Raw genomic sequence first — 23,979 nt, forward strand, 5'->3', positions numbered from 1 at the left:
AGAATCCTAAATTCCATTAATGATGATGATACCTACCAGGACCCAGTTAACGGATGCCAAGGTATGTTAGTCAGAGTGAATGTGACAGATGAGTTATATTACAATGGATTACATATGGTATTCGGCTTTTCAAATTAAAAAGTGAACTGTGACACCATCAGGCTATTTTTATAGAGGGCAGTGGGAGTAGGTTATATTCCTGATTAAGAAATCTAAAATAAGCAAAGTAAGAATGGGTCACCTTAGGAATTAACATGTTTAAAGAGAAATATAATGCATTAAAAGAAAATTACTGTGCTCCAGATGCTACTACCAGATACTATGGTGTTCTAGATTGTGATACCAGTCCATTTTCTCCCTTACTTTAGCATTTTGATCTTTTTTTTTCTACTTTATGCATTGATATAAACTGTAAATATAATGCAACAGCTCTCTCTTAATTTTAAATATGTCATAATACTAAAGGGAAAAACTTCTAATGAGTTCTTAAGGTTTTATTTCTTTTGTTATAGGGAGTTCTACTTGGCTGGTTATGTTCTGTTTGAGGGATGGGGTTATGGGGTTTTTTGGGTTGCTCTTTTGTTTGCTTGTTGTTTGGACTTTTCTGTTTTTTTTATTGACTCAGCAAGACCAGAAAAAGAAGGAACAGGAAAGTAAAAGAAGGAACTAAACTTTAGTGAGCCAACAGGTGTTACAGCCTGTAAGTCACTTGTCACAGTGAAATGAAGACCCCATGCCAATAAAAGACTTGTTCCTCAAAAAAAAGACACACAAGTAGAGATGGGTAGAAGAGTAAGTAGTAATCGGTGTTGGACAGTTCTAGTCATGTGTCTCTGTTCTTCTACATAGCTCAGAACTTGAGTTCACTCACATCTTTTGTCAAGTTTTTCAAAATGGCTCAGAATTGACGCCATACTTAAAAACTAGAAAAAAACAAACCTAAACCCTACCACACCTGTCTCAGCAACCAATTGTTTTTGAAAAAGACAATTACAGACTTTATTTCATTAGTAGGTAGTTTTAGCAATGCTCATAGGGATCAGATTAAATTCTCAACTAATACGTGACTTGAGCCACTCAAAATCCTAAGCTCCTTCAGCAATTATTGAGATTTGGTTAAACAATATAGAGGTCTGTTAATGAACATCACAGATGAGGAGGCATTCTCTGCCATTGCTGCTATCCAGATGTGCTTAATTACTACACAATAAAACATTGTTTACAGCTTTAACTAAGGGAAAAAAAAAAATAGGGGATGTCTTTTTTCCTAAAAACAACACTTTAATTTTGACTTCTTCCGCCCATCCAACTTCACGTATGCGCTTTGTGACAATACTCCATTAAGACTGAGGAGTTCTTCCTTCCTAGACTTCCTAGTTATACAAAGACCAACTATATGTTGATGAAGGACTGCAATTTCTGCATAAAAGAGTCAGATATAGTAACAGAGTCTAGAGATTCACTACCTTTCCTCTCATTAATGAGCAAACTCTCAGAAATACAAAACCTCAGAAAAGCAAGATAACGTAATAGGCATTTCACTTATTCAGAAAGCTACACAGGGTCATTCTCCATGAAAGAGGAAAACTTATTTTTAACATTAGATTAGGTCCATATTGAAAGTCATGCGCTCTCTTCTCTTTTTCTATCGTTCCTTTTAAAAGATAATGGGAAATATGACAGAAAGAAGAAAAAAATGAAAACAAAGTATTTCCAACTTTCACCTTCTCTTGCCTTCTTTCGTGCTTGTCTTAGGACACTTCCTCTCCCTGCAGCCATCACAAAGATTCCTCAAAACATACCTCTTCCTTCTCTGGACTGAGCATGCCATCCAGATGTATGACTTAGAACACTCACTGCTTGGAAGGATTCACAAAGCATTCCTAGGCAAAGAGTTTTGATGTTTCTAGGTACTAAGCCTGCTTTAGCATTCAAATTAGTTTTTATGTCAAATTTGGGAGTAAGGGAGTGGATGGGGGTGAATGTGTCAAAACATAAACCTCCAGATTTCATTCAGCCCAACCAATTATTTAATACACCAGTAAAAAGAGGCTCAACAAAATGGAAGAGCTCCCCTCTGAAGGTGAAAAAAGAGACAGTTAAGTTCCACACTTCAGTTTCATTTCTAAATACTTCATGTGGAAATGTGTGAAGTCAGAAAAACTTTACTTAAGCGGAAGTAAACAAAGATGACATTGTCTTCTCTTGCAACAAGGAAAAGATGCAAGTAAAAACATTTCTAGGTTAATTCTTTAAATAAGGAAGCAAACCACTGTCCTAGTGACAGCTCAAATCAGTGGGAGGGGGCATGGCCAAGACAATGTGTTATTCAATGCCATCTTACGTTATGGCTGGGGGCAGGGGAAAGGGAAGAAGGGGTAGAGTTTCCAGTCAGGAACAAGTGCAGGGTGCAGTGCTGCTGACTATGGACATGTTACATCAGGCTTTGGTGAGCATTTGTGCATCTAAATCTCCCTCTCTTTGTACACTTTTGCTAATTGTATTATTGCTGTTGCTGTTTGTTTTATCGCATTGTTGTTTTAAGTAAACTGTTCCTATTTCATCCCGCAATCTTTACTTTTTTGTGTCTTCACTTCTCAACTCCAACCCCAGAGTTGCAAAATGGCCAAAAAGGTTGCAGCTGACAGTCAGGTGAGCCTCTGGTCACACGCAAACATGTTCACCAAAACCTGACATGCCCACAACAGCTGGCAGCACCCCACCCCAACCACTCCATCCACCACGCTTGCTCCCAACCAGAAACCATGCCTTTCCTTCCCTATCCCCACCCCTAACCACAATGTAGGATGGTATCGAATAATGCAGTGTCCTGGCCATGCCCCCACCCACTGATCTGGACCAGAACTAGGACAAAAACATATAAATATGACAACAGGGGCACAAAATGGCAAGAGTTTTCATGATGGGAGAACCTCATTTCCCACTTCGCAGCTAAAAGCTCTGTCTCCCTTCTAACTGGAATTTGTATGTCAAAAATGTCTCCATGAGAAATCAAAATCACAAAAACCAGACATCCTCTTTGTCAGGCATTAATGAGCACCATTATGGAATGATTCTTCAGACAGCAAACTAAGTGATGTAGGGGAGGTGCTTCAATTTGAATGACATCCTTCAGGAACAAGGAAGGAAAGGTACTACACAGCACTTTGGGAAAGAATTAGAAGAGGACAGGTCTTGTAATCCTATCCCTTAGAGGGGACTGTAATAAAGGCTTCATAATCGAGGCCTCTGTACCAATCTTAAATTAATTTAGATAATATCAAGATTGTCCAATCTCCTACAAGCATTCAACCTGCTTCTTTGGAAGTAAGGAATTTGACACCACAGAAAAACAAGCCAGATTATTTCTTACCATTGGGCCCTTAATAGTCCCAACATAGTATTTGAAAGCTACAGATTCATTATATTTATGTGAATACTAAGTCACATAGAAGTAACCTTTCAAAAAAGATTCTTCACACTGAAATATAAAGAACCTCTGGGATCTATCAAAAAGGAGAAAGGAAGACAATTCACTCAATAGGTTTTAAGAGTAAGAGAATAAACAAATGCAAGTGAACAAAATCACACTGCAGACAGTGCTTTCTTCATTCATTCAAGTACAATTCAACACTTACAGAACATAATTATGGAAATTCTCTCACTTTTTATTAGAAATGCACAGATGTAAGAGCAAACATATTTTTATGCATGATGCTTTCCTGCATCATGCACCGAAAGAAAAAAGAAACCTGTAGGATCTAAAGATTATCTTTTATCCTTTGATCCTAAAAGAAGTTTTTTTGCAACCATCAAAGAAATACTATATAATTATAAGTGCAGGACAATAAAACGAGGAAAAGAAAGAATCCATAGATATTCCCTATCTCAACTGGCACAAATAACATTTCCTTAGACCATCTGCTCCTCTTTAGGTATAAAAGCTTCTAAAACAGATTAGGATATTTAACAACCATCCTGCAGAAAAGTTTCCTGTTGCTAAGAAACAGGAAGTAAAATCATATAGCCAAGGTCAGCTATTAGTGAACTGATTCTGGCTGATAAAATTCTTGACCTAATTTGACATATTTCCTAAGGATTCAAATACATTGTTTGTTTAGGCTGGACTATTTTCATATTCTGCTTAGAGTTTTTACATTTGCATGGAGGTGATGAATAAAAGTACAATGGTGTTCAGTGAACAGTGACAGAATGTTGCTTTGCCTAGGGAAATCAACAGGGAATTAAAGTACTCACTCTTGAGGAGTTCAAAAATTCATCACATTTTGTATAACCTTTCATTTTTGACAACTTTTTCATACACAGACTTTAGTTCTAGGTTTAAGTCAAAGGTCAAGGCTTCTAACACACCACTTCTTTCGACAGGCAAATTAAAGGCAAGGATTTCACTTCAGACACCACTTCTACAAGCATGAAATAAGGCATTATTCTCTTGCTATTCCCAGCTCATTGATTCAGCTGCACTCCCCCTCAAAAATTAAGAAATCCAAACCACCTCTATACCAAGTAAAATAAAAAAATAAAATGTGTTAATATAGTGAAATTACTGTACAGCCTCCAGTTGTGCAACTTCAAAAAGAGCACTCAGAACAAGCCACGTGTTTGCTACATAAACATGTAGGAAAACACATCTTAAAAAACACTGAGTAACCCAGTATTATTATCCATGAAGTTTAATGAATTATGATTTTTTTTTCCAAAAAGACAAAACAAAACATCATCATTACTTTAAAGGCTTCCAAGAGAACAAGATAAGGGAAGTTTGAAGATTTGTTTTAAAAGTATTGTTCTTCCCTACAAAGCTGTAGGGACACATGGAAGCAATCAGATACTTTGACGTTTCCCCTTCTACTCTCCCTACAAGTCTGTATGGCTCTTATCAAGTAGCACATCCAAGAATTTCCCCTCCCTTCATTGTAGGGAGTTAATTAAACTACATACAAGGCCCTGGAAAACAACATGGTCTAGGACACAAAAAATACCATGTTACAGTCTACTGAACATTAAAAAAAGATACAAACTAAACAACATATAAACTGCAATGCATCCTACAAATAGCCTAAACAAAACTGCTAGGCAGTGTCTGTCCCCTACGCAGTCCTTCCCACCGGTTTGCTGCATACGCCAGATATAATGCATGTTCAAGTACAGAACTACAAATGTTTATCTTGGTGCCTACATTTCTCAGTCTGAAAAGGCAGTTCCCAAAATTATAGCATGTACCACACGGCTGTTCTTCTGGCTCTTGCAAAATACCTCTTGCTTACCAAGCTTGTACCTGACGTAACTGTCTGAACTCATAAAAATAGTTCCCTCTTGCTGCCTCCTATTTGTTCTCTGTATTTTCTACTTATTATCTCCCCTGAAGGTAACAGCAGTGATAACACACCTTTTAAGAAAAAAGGGAACCCAACAGTGATAATGCCACACATCGGTGCTGAAATAGCCAAGGATAAAAAAAGGTCAAACTGCCTCCTGCACTCCCAAAGTTTCTTAATGACATCAAAAGATGCTGGTACCTTCAGAGAGCCTCTATACCCATTCAAAAATGCTTGTATTAATTATTAATTTACTATTATTGATAACGTTGAGATATATGTATGAAATAAAAACATTTATATTAAAAATAAATTGTCTAATTTGATATTTAACATGATAATATAACATGATAATATATCTAACATGATATTTAATCATAAACACTGTCTAGTCTTTTTCCTTCCCCTCTGATGGGCTCTTCATTTATGGTTTAAATTTGAGCACTCTAGTGATACAGAAGATTTTTCTAAACTGTAAATTAGTTCAAGATGTTTCTTCCTTTGACACCTTCTATTGCTACCAACAGTTCTCATGTTGACAATGAAACTGAAGGCTGTTCCAGTCTGTAACTGGACAGTGGCTTCATGTCAGCCTGAAACTGGTAACAGGGAAGGTTACTGCAGCAGAAATCTTCATCAGCTCTTATAAAAGGGGAAGATATTAACTTGAAATATCCCACTCATGCTCATCCTCCCAGAGATCTGATTCACTCCCAATCTGAAACTCACACACAAGTGACACAATTGTCCAAGTGGTCTTACCAGGATCACCTGTACGTGACAAAAAGGACAAGGGGCACCAGCTAACAACTCCTCACTATTGGAATTTCTAGGTCTCTTCTCAATTGCCAGCAATAAACTACTTCTTGGACAGACCTTCATAGCTTTTAAGAGCCATTGTGGAGTGGCTCCTAAATATCTCTCCTGAGATAAGAACCTTACTTATCTCAGTCTCCATATTTATTAAGCTATGCTGTTTTCCTTAATTTTTGGGGAAAATAGGAAAAGTATTGGTACACATAAAAAGCTTTCACTGACAAAACATCTGCTCTTTCAGACAGCAGGCATCCTGGTCTTAACATAAGCATTCCTCAGTCTTACCCCTGACAATGGTGTCCTCCGAACTACATTTTTGAAGAGCTGTTCTTCATTATCACAGGCCTTTCTTTTAACCCTTCTGCTCTTTCTGGTGGTTAAAGACACCATTTCTACTTCACTCATACCAATCCTAATATTTCTATTACAGCTCTCTAGAAAAGGTTAACAAAGTTAAGCCAAGTCATCACAAACAGCCGTCATTGTCATTCCTGGAAATCCCAGCAAAGAAGCCAAAAGCTGGTGAGTACCAAAAGTATCTGGACAATGCCCTCAGGTACATGACATGATTCTTGGGGGTAATCCTGTGTAAGTTTCTTTAAATTCTGTTTCCTAAATGCCCATCTGCAAAGACCATTCCCCATTACCCCATAAATCATAGGTTTTAGTCTTTCATAAGGACAAGGTACCATATGGGAAGGTTTCCAAGGGATAATTAAAAATACCAACATACAGTATCTTTATGGATAACAGCATACATTTTTCCTCATAAAGGAAAATTATTCCTCATAATACTTTTACTTCCTGCCTTAACAGCATTTGTCTCCTCTGTCTTGATTTTGGCCGTGGACCAGAGAGCGCACCATGTGCTCAGAACTTCCCACAATACCAATACAGATATGCAAGTAGGGAATCCTCTTCCCTAAAGAAAATGGTTTTGGCATCTGTGCAACAACTGTTTATCGAATGCTCATACTTCCAACAGCTAAGAAGCTTCACACTTAATGCTTTCCACTGAGAACTCAAGTTCTCAACAAATACATTTCTCTACTACACAGTACATAAACTAACAAAATTAGGAAAGAGGACTTACTATGAAGGAAGTAACTGGAGAAAGATGAAATAGAGAATGAAGGAAAAAGTAGGTAAATCTCAATAAACATCAGATTGATTCCAAAAACCTACCATAAGCAAATAAATGCTGATGTGCAGAAAGCGGACTAGACCCCTACCTCTAGCTAGGCCTTTCAGAAAACTTTTAAGTTAACCATTTGTAATTACTTTATTTTCAAGGTATGGTGTCAATCTAACAATTTCCAACCTAAACATAAAACTACTCAAGGTATTCTTTTTGTTACAGAACATTCCCTAATGGGAACCAAGCAATATTTCCAGGCAGAAATGCCCACAATTGTCAAATGTTTTGCAACCTGAAATGGCCTCTGTTATTTCCAAGTATTTGCAGTACCTGGCAGTTCTGCAATCCTTAAAACATTTGTCACCGGACAAACACAAAGCCTAAGTTTAAAAGTGGACTGAAAGCCAGAGAAAATGGCTTGATTCCTAACAGTCTGAATATTATGCCAAAATAAGCAGTCAGTTAGTTTAACACCGTCAAAACCAAATCCTGCTTAATATTCATAATAATGAGAGCTGTGGCAGAATATTAACTTTTTAGCATCATGAAGTTCAAGATAGGAAACATTCATATCATGTCCTGTAAGAAGTGTGGCGCTTATGCCTGTTTATTCCAGACTCAAAGCTTAGGTAGGTGTTTGGTAAGGATGCTACATTTGTCCACCAAGAGAACTTATAGCACTGACTGAAACTTGTCCTCTGAAGCATGACACCCTTGCCCCAGTTGTTCCTGCTACCATATAATTTCTGTTACTTAATTGAAAAAAATTAGAAAATATGTTATTTGTTGATTCAGCATAAAAAAAAAATTGATCTGCCATTAAATTATTTTACATTTCTTGCCTACGAGAAAGGTCAACCCTCTTGGGTCTAGCTGAGAACAACTACTTTCATTTTGCCTAAAAAAAAAAAAATTATATTCATAACCAAAGTGGCTAGTGCAAGTGATGATAAGAACTTGTAGGTTTGTTTGTAATACCACACTTGCTGCTTAACAGTAAATACATCAAGGATGTATATCTGGATATTTGAATCTTTCAACTCACATGATTATTCAGATTTTGAAGCTCCTCTGCAGTCTTCTTCTCACTGCCTGTCTGAACAGGTGAACTTACAAAGAAATAGGTATTGTGGGAAATATGTGGAAACAGCGTTGACCTCCAACTCTACATATCTCATTCTAGACAGAAGCACAGAGGATAGGCTCTACCACTGTCACAGTCTGAACAAACTTGATAACCATTTAAAATGCAAAAATGGAAGTGTAGCAACTGTGTCTGACAAGGAACCCTCACCCCTGCAAGGCAAAATGTTACATTTAATTGCTATCTGATTTTATACTTGAAAGATGCATCTATTTCACTCAGATAAAGTCCTTGCTGGAACAGATATAGTCACAAATATTTTGATATGCCTGTCTACTCCTGGATTTCTACAGCTGGGAGAAAAAATTCCAGCAGATAAACCAGTGATATTTCTAATCACAGCAATGGCTGAGGTTTACTTCAGTTTAGCACATGCCTTCACCAGTACACAGAAGACATCTGCAAAGATAGGTACACAAACTGCTCCAGAACCAGCATTAGGAAGTTTTATCTCATCATCATCATCATTAAAACAATGATTTTATTTCATCATTTATCTCATCAGACTTGTGAAAAAGAACCAACAAATTAAGTAATGATTACAGTAACAGAGCATTATATAAGAGCATTATATAGCTCCTGGACTAAAGGCAGAGCACAGACAGCTCTGAAATCAGGGAGAAGGATAATGTGTTAAAATAGGCAGTTGTTACAATAAGGTAGAGATCTGAAAGATTTGACCTTGTTAAGAGAATGCACTCCTGTATTTCTCCACCAGTTTCTGTTACTCTTTCTTCTCCTCCATACCTCCATGCTTCTTTTTTCTTTGAAAGCCTCATGATTTGTCAAGTTTTTCTGAGGTTTGTTTGTTGTTTGGTTGGGTTTTTTTTTTAAGTCTCAAAAGAATTAATGGGATGAGAAAACAGCTTTCTGGGAGCTCTACCCAGGATGTTTCCTTGGCCATGAATAACTAACTAGTTTTGAAAACAGCATTGCTCTATTTCAGTTGCTGAGCAGGTGGTCCGTTTAATCTTAAAAGTTATGTCTGTTAGTTAAGTGTTCATGTAAATATTTCATTAAGCTTCCTGGCTTATAATAAGCATCACTTAACACTATTTTATGCAACACAAGCTGCAGAAATCATTCTACCGGGGGGGGGGGGGAAAGATGCATGAGATGTGAATAACTGCAGTTGTGTGCAGTGAGGGGCTGGGTAATATCAAAGGGAAAAAAGAACATGAATTCTAAGTTAAATATGCCTAGTTAGAAAGAGACATTTTGCTTCGCCTCATCATCTTACAGCCTAAGCAAATAAGCTCACATTATCCCTATATTCTCTTACAATCTTATTCAATTATTTTCAAAAATCTGCCCTTAAAAATTACTTTATAAGTAGCTTAAGAAAGTACAGGATATGTTTTCCCACAACATCTTACAATAAATTCAATTCTATAACATATTTTGTCATCACAAAAGATATCTATTTGTGCTGCAAAGCAATGAAGATAAAAGGTCTTAACCATGAGCAACTTTTTAGCTGTTGAGATGCTAACAGTCACTCCATTTGAATTTCTGTTAAGTAGAGGGGTCCTGTCAGGTTCACTGTTGTTCTCCCAGAATACTACCACTTAAACACTACCACAAGTTGCCTGCCTTCTCTGCCAATTTTTCATGCCATCATCTGTTTTATTTCCTGGCATTCCTCTCTTGGCAAGTGATTTAAATCATCCTAAGATGCAAATAACACACAGGATATTAATTATACTTTGAACAGCATTTTTATTCCCATTTTTATTTTTTTTAACATTGAGAAAGGAAACCTTTCCCTCAGAGAATTTTAAGGATCATATTCTCAGTCTCTTATATTTATTCCTTCGTGAAATAAAGAAACCATCCTATTATTAGCCTAAAAAGCAGCATGGCCTGTCATGGCACAGAAGAGTGCAATTCACCAGCCTTGCAGTAACAAAGTTTTCTGCACTTAAACAGTATTACTGTAGAGATGGTGAGGCATAAAGCTGTAATTGAGAGATCCAAAATAGGCTTCAATTCTTATTTAACTAAAGGTGAAATGGAAAAGTAATATTTTGAGGGAAAAAAAAAAAATAGATAATTTTTTCCATTTCCAGTAAAGCACCTGCATTCTTTCTGTGCATTTAACATGATGCAACAAGAACTGTGACGCTAGGAGAAGGAATTACAGCCACTGTAAAGCATGAAGCCCTATTATGGAACTGCACAGCCAATAAAGCAGTAAAGCATGGACAAACTTACAGCTCTGGAATGGCTGTTTCAAGAGAATAAAAGCAAAACTCATCAAGCTGCAGTCCTACACAGCCCACAACACCACAGAGAAAAGCAGAAAGGGAACTGGAGTAAGCTTTGCACTACTCCCCAGTAATACTTAAGTAGGAAGATAGGTGTGAGGCTAAAGTATTACAAGTGAGAGCAGAATTCTCTCTTATGAACCTGCTAAACCAAAAGGTACTTATTATAATATAACATCATTGCTAAATATAGACAGGATACCTGGCTCAGAAATGTCTCCAGACACTAGCAGGTTGAGGCTGGCACAGTCTCTACAGCAAGCAAGCATTAAAAGTCCTTTGGCTTCAGAAGCAATCATCTAATTCTTCTATAGATTAGATCCTGATTTCCAGATTGGGCACCCAGAATGACATTACAAAATACGCTGCAAATAAAAAAAAAAAAAATTAAATAAAAAAACCAAAAACAAACCAGCTCCAGCTTCAAACAGGACCTATGTGGGTAAAGAAGCCATATAAGCCATATCTCCAGGGTAATATTTAGCTGCCTAAGTACAAAAAACACTTTTCCTCCATTGTGTATTCAGCATGCACTATAAAATGAGGTTAGAGCTCTACAGATAAAAAATGTCATACAGCTCTGATTTATCCCCAGCACATCAGAATTTTGAGCAATGGTTCTATGGAAAGAGGGCAGAAAAGTATGGAAAAAGGTATTATATGCAGCTGTAATACATACTCACATACACCAAAGAAACCTGCAGAGTAACTGGGGTCTGCTGTAATAGCCAAAGCAGGTAACAGTGCCGAGGTGTTATTACGCTGTGGTCAAGAACTCAAATTGGACACTTAGTCTGCACTGCTGTCACACTAGCACCTCGACCTGGCTTCAGCTGGGCACACCTGCCTGCCTTCACACTCAAATCACAGAAACAGTGTTGCTCTGCTTAACAAGCTCCTTGTCATCCTCTCATTAGTAACCTCATCTGAATCACATCCTACCACATTGATTCTTATTTTATTTTTTAGCACATTACTTTTCTAGCCTAGACTCTGAATATTACCTCCCCATTGTACAATCTGACTTCTCAGGTTTCAAGCATGCATCTCTTTGGGTTTCTTCCCTTCCCTATCATTTTCTCCTCCCTGTTTTGCTTCCTCAGGACTGTTACTTCTAAGCAGCTTTCTCTCCCAGAGCTCCTGGGCAGCAGGCAGTGTCAGTTCGGCTGCTCACACCCTCATCTCCCACAGCCCGAATGACTCACATTTGTGATTTCAGAGTAATCCTCTTTTGGCCCAGCCATTAAATGTTACAGAGGCTTTAGCCAATAAAGTCTCAGTCCTCCTGGCATAAAAACAGGTGTTTCCGAGGTCTACTATTTTCCACAAGCAAATTAATCTGCTGAGGAAGGGAAGAAACTCATTCCTTGGACAAGAATCAATCTATTTTATTTCAAGGCCCCTATACTGAAGCATCAGTATCTGTGAGTTTGCAAAAGCATTTGACAGTTATCTTCTGCCTGCCAGCTCAGCTCTCTAACCTTGCTGAAACCTTCAAAAATTTCTACTCAAAAGACTGGCAGATATCACACAGGGAGTTTAAAGCCCAGCAAAAGGTGTAAGTAACAATGACCATTGTCATATATCAAGAAGAGCTGACTTTAAATAGATGATTTGAGTAAAAGAAGGGTATTCATAATTTATCACATCACATTCTTCAACTATCTATTTCAGAACTTTTAGCAAGGAAAACTCCTTTCTAGCTGTTTTAGCAATTTAAGTTTTCTACATGTTTAAATCACCTGCCTAGGGAAAACGCTGTTATCTCCAAATTGTTTTCACTTTGTCGTAGTTGTTGAAACTGGTTCCTTCTGTTTGAGAAACCTTTGTCTATGCCACCATGGACAGAGAGACATCTGCTGTCAAATATACTTTTATGCTATTGGTGCATTCACTTTTTCTGAACTTTATTTTAGGAAAATAATACTGAAAATAGTTTCCTTGCTCCACAAATTTAATTCCTTACTCTGACAGACATCTCACGATCTTCATGGAACCTTCTTCAGAAATTTCTCAGACTTTATTTAAGAGAGTCAGATATGACTTGATATCAAATTCCTTCAACTGGGAGGCTATTCTATTTATTAGAAACACTACTCTTATTTCTAGAATAAATTTATACACAGCCAACATGGTTATTTGCTCTGCTATCAGCATTGTCTTATTCCAGGTAATATTTTCCTTGTGATTATTCCCACACATTTACAGAGTACTTACTCTATAAAATTCAACTTGCCAAGGAAGTCAAGCTTCCAAATAATGACATGATACAAGTCAATAAGGGTTGACTTGTATCATGTACAAAAGTACATTTTGTTTCTTAAAAACAAAATTTATCTTATTTGGAGTCTAGCTACAAAAAAAGCTATATAAGTGCAGCTGAGGCAAAGGGGCCTTTGATCTGTCACATTTCCTTATAGTACCACTCTCCTTGGTAAACTCCTAATACCTTTTTCTAATATTATTTTGCCATTATGCACAGAAATATCCCTTCCTACAAAAGAAGTTTAAGAACTTGATTAACACTGACGTCAAAATCATAATCCTGCAGTTCCTTGGATTAGTTTTTGCCCCTTTAATAAAAAACAAACACACACTTCCCTGTTAATGCCTAATTAGCTAGACACCTCACTTCACAGCCAATCTTCATTCAAGTTTCACGTTAATTTCCATACTTCTATTCCTTTTCCTGTAGGCAACTGGAATCACTTGGTGTAAAACATGGCACTCAGTGATGTTTTTAGACAAACCTAGGCTTTTAGCGTTGCCCATTCCCACTCTTGGAACTGATCAGAGACCATCTTGGTCTCTGATGACCTCTATGCTCCTGTCCCCAATATCCTTTGCAGTGCCTAACTCAGCTTGACAGTTTTTCTGTGCAGGATCCTGTCTTCAGTCCTAAGGCACTGAAAAATCCAGTTGCAATGATGAACACAATCATTCTTTCATGAATTCAAGTGTATCTTAATGGCAGCTTTTCAGAACACACATATGTTTAATCGTGGTTTAAAAAGAAGTAATTATAGTGGTTACAGTCTTTAGAAGTCGTCTACGTTCTGAAAGGCATATACAGAAACACTGGTGGCAATTCTGGGAGAAAAAATTAGTTCTATTCCATTAGGTACAACATCACCACAGGCAATCAAAAGCACTCCCTCAGTTTTTGTTTTGTACCAATTACCATTACCTGGATTCCTCGCAGACACCATTACCTGGTACCTCACAGATGTTTAAGTACTGTTGTAACCTGTGCTGTAGCTTATTGCTGCTGACTAGTCCTCTAGCAGAATATACCCTTTCAAGTTTTACAACAAAAACTTAACTTGACTAGATTTAACAGGTCATACATTATATTTAGTATTCCACAGGCATAAAGCCAAACAACGAGGCAAGAAGCATGTGCTTTATAACAATTACATATTTTCCATTCCTATGCATTATTTAACAAAGAATTTTCATCACAATTTTACTCTTCAAAATTTCCATAGCAAATGAAAATGGTTATACATGGTTAAGACTATATGATAAAGGCTCATTTGCACCCCAACAAGAGAGCACAGAGAGGCAGTGGCAAGTGGAAAAGCACAAATTATACCTTGCCCATCCTCTTCCAGGCCCACCACAAGAGCAATCAACCCATTAACAGGTTCTCTCGACAAGGCCAGAGGATCAGGGCTGCAGAATGACACAAATTAGGGGACAGAAAAGTACGGAAATAGGGCGAGACACAAATTTAGGGTTGGAGGAGCCATCCAGACTCTTCTCAGGGCAGTCCCAAGGAGGACCTCAGTCACACTGCTCAGCTTTGAAACCCATCACAAGTGCTCACAGGTACAGGACATACTATGGGATGTAAGGCAGGGGCATCTGGGGATCACACAGGACTTGCTATGAGATGTTCATAGGGGAAACCAAAGGCAGGTATGGATTTACAGGATTTGGGAAAGAACAAGCATGAGGTAACAGAGGAGTAAGTGGAAAAAAAAAGGGTGCACATATTTTGGTGGCTGGTTTACTTGCCTGGTTGTGCACTGCCCTGATCAGCTTAGTCTCTCCTATATGCTTAGTAAACCCTTCCCAGCTCTTTTCTGGGTGAGCAGCTGTGCTCATTCTGCACATGTGCACAGAGGTCTGAGTGCAGCAACTTCTGATTGCCAACCACCAGAGAGACTGGGGCAAGTGATTGGAAGTGTCACCCTGAGCTGGGCCATGGGAACACCTGTCTGCAGTGCAGCATGTGGAGCGGGTGTGGGAGCACATTCACAGTGTGAGTGCACTGGCAGGGTGTGTTCTGCCTGGCTGCTGGCTGGAACTGGGGCATGGACCTGTGCCAGTCACCCCTCTCTGGCTGCAGAACTGGCCTGGTATTTTCCCCTAGCACAAGGGAAGAAATGGGTTTTGAGAATTTAAACAGCACAAGTTTAAAACAAGCTTTTATTTTCCCGTTCCACACAGTGATCATCATTCTTCATTCCACATCTCGATTCATTTCCTTTTTCCACTGTTTTTCCATTCTGGTCATTTCACCCACTTCTATCAATCTTCTCTTACCATAAATATTTTTTCTCCTCCTTTTCACTTCTACACTATACACAGTTTGTTTTCCTTTAGCTTGCTTAGACCTTTGTCCATTTCCAAAAACCTTACCTCTGTCTTCCCCTCCACAAAAATTTTTTTATCCTTCCCTCTTTAAATTCCTCATCCACCCTTTCAGTAGGGATAAAAACTGTCCCTTACACATTCTGTCACTTCTCTTCAGCATTCTTTCCACTTGCCAAAGTTCTTCCCAGGTAACACTGCCTTCCATTCTCTTTCAAAGCAAAACACGTGCACAGGACATTGGAATTCCTCTTTTTCATAGTTAAATAAAACACAGCTATTTTCAAGCACTTATAGACTGAACAGGGTTTGCATTGGGATTTTTTCACAGGAGGACAGAATAGAATCAGCAGACAATTACTACAAATGCTGCTCAAAAGGCACAAACAAAAATGGACAAAAAAGCTACTCACAAAGTGCGAGGAACTGTTCATGTAACAAACTTACCAAGAAAAAACTCCCTTTATCCTGTCTCCTGCTCCCCTCTGTGAGGTTGCAGAAGAACAGGATTTGATAGAATTTAATTTCTCAGGCTTTGTTCTACCTTAAGTTGCCCACATTACCAAATTCAGCATATCCCCATAAAATGGCAGAGGTGAATTCAGTTATTCAGTCTACCAAGAGTTTATCAAAGAGCTTCTATTTTTTTGAAACACTTTGCATCCAGTCTGGACAGTCAGTGCCTTCCTCCCAGCTCCATAGAATACTGCATCCCCCTGGCTGTGAAGACCGGCATTTGAGAGGCACGTGGAGGTGGAATTAATTTGGCCTTTTAGTAGGTACGTCATCTTCCAGCCAACACCTCATATCTTCTATTAGGATTTCCACTAACCTAAGGAACTGATGTTACTGTTTGATTTTTAAGGAGGTACTATATAAACAAGGAAATTTCACAGTAAATATTTTCAATCCTCTAGAGTTATGCTTATCAGCTTTATGGAAAAGAATCTGTCTCCACAAAAACTGATACCCATCAGCTGGCTCTTTAATGGCTATTAACCCAAATAAAGAGCTAGCACAGACAGGGACAATTGGATACTGTCATTACATAAGTAAGTTTTCTACAAGACACTGAAATTATTAGTACTCACCAGAGAAACGACTCAGTGGCATTAACTGACCTGCGCTTGGCTGAACTTGGCAGGCAGACCTTAAATAGATCACACCACTTTGAGGAGGTAGTGGACATCTTTTGAAGTTAGCACTCAGAAGCTATGCTTTAGGTTTCTCTTCAAAAAAGCAGCACAGACCCTCTGAGCTTAAAGCAGCAATGAGGTAAAGCAGCACATTTTTCACCCCAGGCCAGGAGGGCAACTGGCCTGCATTCACAGATTACACAGCAAGGACTGATGCCAGTTTCACATACCAGAAATGGTGAAGTACAAGGTCTTCCCTTGGGAACCATAATCATCCCTTTCTTATGATGACCCAAGACCAAGGAAGCAAGATTAGATTTCACCTGTTACACACTTCTTTGTGCTAGCATGCAGGACTTGCACTCTTCAGCCTACCTCTGAGCAAGAGTTTTTCCTTATTTCCCTACTCCACTTGATGGCTGCCTCTGTACTGAGCCAACCCCAAAACTCAGACATCTGTAGTTCACCCCACGACCTTCTGCTACAGAAAAGGGTACCAACTCATGGTTTCCAGCAATACACCAGGATTAATGCTGCATTCCATGTTATTCTCCCAGTCTCCTTTCATCATACTTATTAAGTCCTACAATGCCTTACACCAAACAAAACTTGGACCACATATAATCATAGAGTATCCTGAGTAGGAAGGGACCCCATAGGGATCATCAAGCCCAACTTCTGTCTCTCCACAGGACACCCCAAGAATCACACTATGTGCCTAAGAGCACAGGTAGGCTTGGTGCTGTGACTGCTTCCCTGGGAAGCCTGTTACAGTGTCCAACCACCATCTGGGTGAAAAAATCTTCTCCTAATATTCAACCCAAACTTCCCCTGACATTCCTTCAGGTCCTGTCACTGGTCACCAAAGAGAAGAGATCAAGGCCTGACCCTCCCTCTGCTTCCTATAATGAGGAGGTTTTGGAAAGCACATTAACACATGCACACCCCTGTCCTGGCATAAAGTAGCTCCAAAAGTTCACTTCCCCACTGGCTAGGAATTTTAAGATAGTCCCTATTTTATTACTACTTTATCTCATGCCAAAATTTTGTCCCTTAGGTTAGGTATGTATTTAACTTGGCTCATGTTGCATCAGTTTCACTTCTGAAGCAATGTATTAATAATTGGCTTCTGCTTAGAAATTTTTCCCTGTGCTAAACAAGTCCCTTTGTTCCTTAACATCATTAGTACTCTTTTTTTCCTTCTGGAAAAGACTTCAGAGAAGACCTTGGGGAAGGGAGCGAGAAACCCATCTTCTATGAGACCTGCAGTCATCAAGCAATCACAACAAACTCCACTCCATGGAGGCCAAGGAAGCTACTCCCATCACAGCAAAGATGGCCTGGATTTCCCTCACTGTGCCTTTGTTTAGCATTTCTTCTTTGCTTTAGAGAGCTAACAGGCAGAAACTGGAAAACTGGGATTAGTAAACTACTGACCTCAAAAACACTTTCACTCAATGACCCAGCATAACCAAAACAACTCTGACATGCACAGAAGCTGCCCCCTGCATTCCCTCACTGGCAGACCTAACCATACAATGCCACAATAACTACATTTCCATAAGTTCCTGCAGAAGCATGGTGGCATTTCTCTTCTGCAGCATGTCCATCCCCACCCCCCACAGCTGTGTAACACAGTGTTAAGCATAAAATATAACACAATACCAGGGAGCAATTAATTGTAATACTTCTAAACATGTAAAAAAAAAAAAAATAGAGAAACTGTTTCTATAAGAAAAATAGAAAGCCTTACAGAAAAACAGAGAGTGACCACTAACTTGTTTGAAGAACTTAATTTTGCAATTAAGATAAACAGGCAAGGACGAATATTATTCAATTTTGAAACAAGCCTCTGGTTTTCAGGCTATGAAACTCACCTGCTGGACACATTAGAAGTAATTAAACTTCTCAGTGTTCTAAAGTAGTTTTTAAAGTACATTGCCGATTATTTTAATACAGTCAAACTGTACATAACATTTTTGCAGAAACCACATTTGATATTTTGTCTACCTGAAAGTCAACTTGGAGGTAGAAACAGATCAAATCTGGATTGCTGTTGGGCAACTGTAGAAACATTCCCAATACATCACACCCTTCTTGATCTTCCAGACTTAAGTTACATTTTTTATCCTACTGAAATCTGAGGGTTTGGACTACCATTCTTTGTCTACAAAGCACAACCATGCTGCTATCAATGAAACAAAGTCAACTTATCACACAGTTTTCCTTTGCAAAAATGGACTCAGCTGTGACCACGATGAAGTTCTACTTCAGCCCAAGCCAGTGCAGGGTAGCAGCTGACAAGCTGAGGATTCCCACTGTGCTGTACTTCCACCACTGTCCCAACACAGGCATGCTCACGTGCCAGAGGAACAGGTACAGATGGGTCAATTCTACAAGTCATTCTTGTGAAGAAATATGGTAATGGACAAACAAAGTTAATGGGACAAAATCCAGGCAGGAATATTAGAATTCTTCCTAAACACAGGGTACTAGAAATGCTTTCAACACCTTGAAAGCCACGCTCCTCATGGAAAAATGTTCATTTTATAAGATTATAAAAGAGCTATAAATACAGTATCATCTTCACTGTAAAATGAGAAACTTTGTTTTTCAACAGTCACCTATTCTGAAATTAACTTTACAGCCCTCCACAGCTCAGCATTGCAAAAGCCTCTCACAGTAGTCACAAGACTTATCTTGCACACCTGTCCTAAAACAAACAGGACAACACTGTGGCAGTGCCATCACCCAAAGCACCTTCAATGCCTCTGCATCCCAAAAATCATTCCATAGAAGTAAAGTTATAAACCATATGGAAATACCCAAAGGAGCAATGAAACTACACTGAATAATGCAATATAATCAAACTCCCTACTACTTCCAAATCATGAAGCTCTAATCTACAAGGTTAAAATTTCAGTGTATGCCTGGTTGCCAATGAATTTGGGGGGAAAAGAAAGGCAGTGAACCATCAAAATGGCACAGAAAACAACTTAAAGTTAGCTTACTACTCATTATTGCTTTAACTGTATCATTAAGTCTACTTTTTAAATAGATGTTTATCCCTCTTTCCTGAAGAATCTGATATAAATTGCTGTATCACACACTTGCCTGGAACAAAATCCCCTTTTCAATTACCAATGAATTGGAAAAATACTACCCAGCAGAAGAGAGATCCTTTTTGTTGGCCTGTGATCACTCCATTCACTTTAAAGAAATGCACCTCATTAACCCTGATAATTAACAAGGTTATTCTCATCACATTAAAGGTTTAAGTTCCTCTATTAAGTCATTATTTGAATTTGCACTGCTATTAAGATGATGAGACTATGCTGGATTTAATTTCATATAACAAGATGTCTCTCTTTAAAGATCTTAATTTTTTTTTCCAAGTCAAAGCATATAATTTCATTGTCTTGTATGCTACACTGAATCATAGAATGCATTAAGTTGGAAGGGACATGGATCCTCTAGTTCCAATCCCATGCCATGGGCAGGGACACAGTTAGCACATCTTTATCTACTGGATAAAGAAATGTATTACATACATACAGGAAAACACCAAACAAAAATCAAACATAAAAAACTAGAAGGGGTAAGGCAGCAATGCAAAAGGCAGTGAAAACAGCAAACAGGCACCTTGCAGCAGCATGGCTGAGGCAGCAGCAACCAGAGAGAACTGAAAAAGGAAAGAGGACCAAAATTATAAGGAGATGCATATGGTTTGGAAAAAGACTATCAGCAGATGGATCTGCTCCCAGCTGGACCATTCCAGTGAGACTCCACAGACTTTAGAGACATTTCCAATTCCTATAATGTCCCTCACCATGGCAGAGGTTTTTAAAGTAGAAGATGCATAAGATCCCTTCCAACCCAAATCATTCCATGATTCCATACTTCCATGTAACAATACATGCTTGGGACATTTTGCTCTTACATCATAGGGGCATCTGTCAGGCCAATGAAGTCTTCTAAACATCTATTAAGTGCTTTAATTTTTGCACATCGGTATTCCTAGTATGTAAACTTGCTTCCCCCACAAGAGAAAAGCCAGTTGTCTGAGTCAGACAGTTATTCTGAGAATATTAAAAATTGTGGCAGCCACATATCAACATCCCATATCAACATCCCATATCAATATGCAAACACAGATGATGGTTTATCTCATTATCCATGCTGGCATCATACTAGTTCATGTGCTCTGTAGTTAACAAACATATGGAGAATCCCAGTATAGCAAAATTAGTCACACTTACTTAGAGATTTGACTATATAGGTTTCAATGGCAGCATATCTGACACCGGGGCAGTCAAGCACCTTGAATGCAAATATCTAGTGATGGCCAATTAATACCAAAGGTTTCTCAAGGAAATTCTTTTGCACAGAATTCCCTCCCTATGAAATAATAATTACAGTGATATCCTTTAAATGTCAGAAAAGACAAAAGAACATGAGTATCATCACAGTGCTGACTCGGTCAAATACTGAAAGCAAACAAGTTCATAGAGTTAAAGTCAAGGTCAGCTGTCAGTCTGCAGGAGAGTTTTGAGCGCTGCTGGTTTGTCCCATCACTGCACCTTAAAAGACTGTCATTCATTTAGCTGTGCATTTTCCAGAACTTTATTTTTTGTACTTTAAAGCACCCACTGCTAAATCTTGTCACAAGTGCTTAGCAGTGTGCAACAAACATTAAACTCTTCCCATACAGACTGTCAAGAGTGCTGTGAAATATTCAGAATAAAGACACTAAGTCTTATCAGCATAACAACTCCCTCAGGAATTATCAATTTGCAAATCTCTCAAACCCCTAACAGGGTTTAAAATGTTGTTTAAAATATAGCAGGGTACCCATGAATGAGCCATAGATTGCCCCTTTTTTTGTTTTTTTAAAGTTTAATGCAAGTAACTGTTCTTCAGCAGAATGAAGTAGGAAGTATACACACGACATTAATGGAGGACATAATGGAGGGTAATATTTAACCACCATGACATCTTTATGTAAGTATGGATGAGACTTTTGGTCAAATTAAACTGCAGCAGAGTTTTTACCATTACAGGAATCACCATCATTGCATCTCCAGACAGACCCCTGTACATTGTTTGAGCACTGTGAAATCCACCTGAGTGCTCACAGGTTGTCCACACCTTTGTTAGTTAGCACATTCTCGTTTCCTCCACAAATCGTGATTTTCCCATTGAAACCAATAACCCTTGAACAACAAACATGTGAGTTTCATTGCCATTAGTTAGTTTACTTCCTCGCTCCAATACAAGACACACATAATGGTCTCACCCCCCACCCCCAACAGAATTAGGGACAGAACCCCAAACAGAAGTGTTTGTTTTTCAACATGGAGTACAAAGAGCTTAAATTTACTCATTTTCCCCCCCTCTTTTTAAACAAACATTGAAAATAACCAGAATAGCTTTGGCATTGCTTTAATCAGTTTAAACTTAAAGACAGGAACTCTAATTAAAATCGGGAACTCTAGCTGTAAGAAAGAGCTAATTAGCTCCCAACTTTTTAATGAAGTACTGTGGCAGAGTACATATTAGCTGATCAGTATTAAAAAGGAAATGCTCTGCAAGATAAACTCATTTTCTCTGGTAGTACATCAGTTTATCTACCTACTTCAATCCATGCACTGTCAGAGGGATTTAAGAAAACACATAACAATAACTATCATACACATCTCCCATACACACTAAGACAAATGAACTTTGCAGTATTTCGACCTGACAAATACAAGGTAGCTCGTTACCTTTCTGCTATGCAAAGAAGACAATTTAAATTGCATTAAACTATAAGATTGTGTTTCCTACTTTCTAATTCGTTCCTGGCCACAACTTGCCAATACAAGAAAGAAGACGGGGAAGTGAGAGAGAAGGCATTTGACGCTTGTGCTCTTAAGAAGTCTGGACAAATACACGGGATAGAGGAAAAGTGAGAACTGCCAGATTAGGAGGAACCTTGTCCGGACAGTCTCAGCAAGATATGCCGACAGCAGTGGCAACCTGAACAACTTCATTCACATTCCCACAGCTTTTACTCTTTCATTTTGTAAGGACTGGTACTTCTATCCACTTTCCCACACAGAGCATCAACTAAAAAAGAAATTACTTAAAACACGATTACAAACAGAGGCCAAGTTCGCCTGCGTTCCCATGCCATGGTTTTCCAGCCTGGGTTCCCTCTAGTCGCGACATGTCACACTTACTCGGAAACCTCTCATCGCTAAGGCGGCATTTACAGGGTGTTAAGTGGAGGAGGCTGTGAAATCGCCCCGAGAGACATGGGTACCGGGGCCGCCGCTGTGCAAGCGCCGGCCCGACGGAGCTGCCGGGAGCCTTCCCCCCGTGCCCGCAGCGGGCACCGGCCGAGGGACAGCGGCAGCAGCGCCAGCCCGCGCGGCTGCCCTGATGCGCTTCTCCCCGAAAAACACCGAGACAGCAACACCACAAAAAATATCAACAAACCAACCACCCCAACGACCAAACCCAATCGGCACTCCTCACAACCGAAAAGGAAAAAATATAAATTAAAAAATAAAAAAGATAAAAAAGGCAGCACCCGTCCCCGCCGGGACCCCGCAGGTGCGGTGCCGTGCCGAGCCGCCGACCCCCTGCACTCACCAGCGGCGTTCCAGGTGCCCGAGGGAGCCGGCTGCCGAGCCGGCTGCGGGGCCGGCGGGTCCGGCCGCGCCCCCCGCCCCATCCCGCGCCCGCCCGGCGCGGCACCGCCGCCGCCACGCCCCATGACGTCACCCCGCGGCCCCGCCCCGCCGCGCGGGCAGCGCGGGCAGCGCCGGCCCCGGCCCCGCTCCCCCGGCTCCGCTCCGGCCCCGCTCCGGCCGCGGGCACGGCGCGGGCACGGCGCGGGCACGGCGCGGGCACGGCGCGGGCACGGCGCGGCAAAGCCGCCGGAGCGTGACACCCCCGGAACACTCGCTCCCCTCCGCTCTCCGCTGCCCTGCTTCCCGCTTTTCCCCTGGAGCAGCCTTAAATAATCAGTTTGTTGCAAGTACAGGAGTCGTGCGTGGAATCGCCGGGCGAGGGGAAGCAGGGGTCTCAATTACATGCTTATTTCTCTCCTCATTAAAAAGCGGAGTGGTCTCCCCGATTGTCCCCTTCCCCTCGGAGAGCTGTGCAGAAATGGCACCTCTCAGCCCTTAGTTCAGCACCGAGAATGGGAGCGGGAGGGGGCTCAGGACATGTACCTCCATTGCTTAGAAACCACGCTGTGCCCCGATTCTCATTTCACGTTTGAAAACAAGTCTGAGTTTGAACGTCTTAGCCTAACAAAGTAAGGTCCTGAGGCAGCGATCCAGAGTGGGATTGTGAAAATAAAATGAAACAATCAGCTTCGACCAAATTTCCACATTACATCTGCTATTTACCTGTATTAATACAGGCTTTATCACCAGAGTAAACCATTCCAGGTTGATTTACATAGTACCCCAATGTCTCTAAGAGACAGAAAGAGCACATACAGACTTGGTGGGTTTTTTCCAATACTTGTGCTTAACTGACACATCTT

At 39.8% G+C, this 23,979-nt stretch overlaps 1 protein-coding gene across 4 annotated transcripts in view; it reads right to left on the minus strand.

Moving 5' to 3' along the window:
- Nucleotides 1-23,151, minus strand: part of MARCHF1 (membrane associated ring-CH-type finger 1) — a 227,766-nt gene extending 204,615 nt beyond the window's left edge. For 2 of the 4 annotated variants that reach the window (XM_019006422.1, XM_019006423.1), the window contains exons 1-2: nt 23,076-23,151; nt 10,907-11,069 (exon numbers count right to left, since the gene is read on the minus strand). The gene's annotated coding sequence lies outside the window, so the exon portion shown is untranslated. The remainder of the gene's footprint in view (nt 1-10,906; nt 11,070-23,075) is intronic. The other 2 variants (XM_015625097.3, XM_015625093.2) reach the window with 2 other exon arrangements.
- Between the last annotated feature and the right edge of the window lie 828 nt (nt 23,152-23,979).

This window comes from Parus major, chromosome 4 (genome assembly GCF_001522545.3).
Source record: "Parus major isolate Abel chromosome 4, Parus_major1.1, whole genome shotgun sequence".
Lineage (NCBI taxonomy): Eukaryota > Metazoa > Chordata > Aves > Passeriformes > Paridae > Parus > Parus major.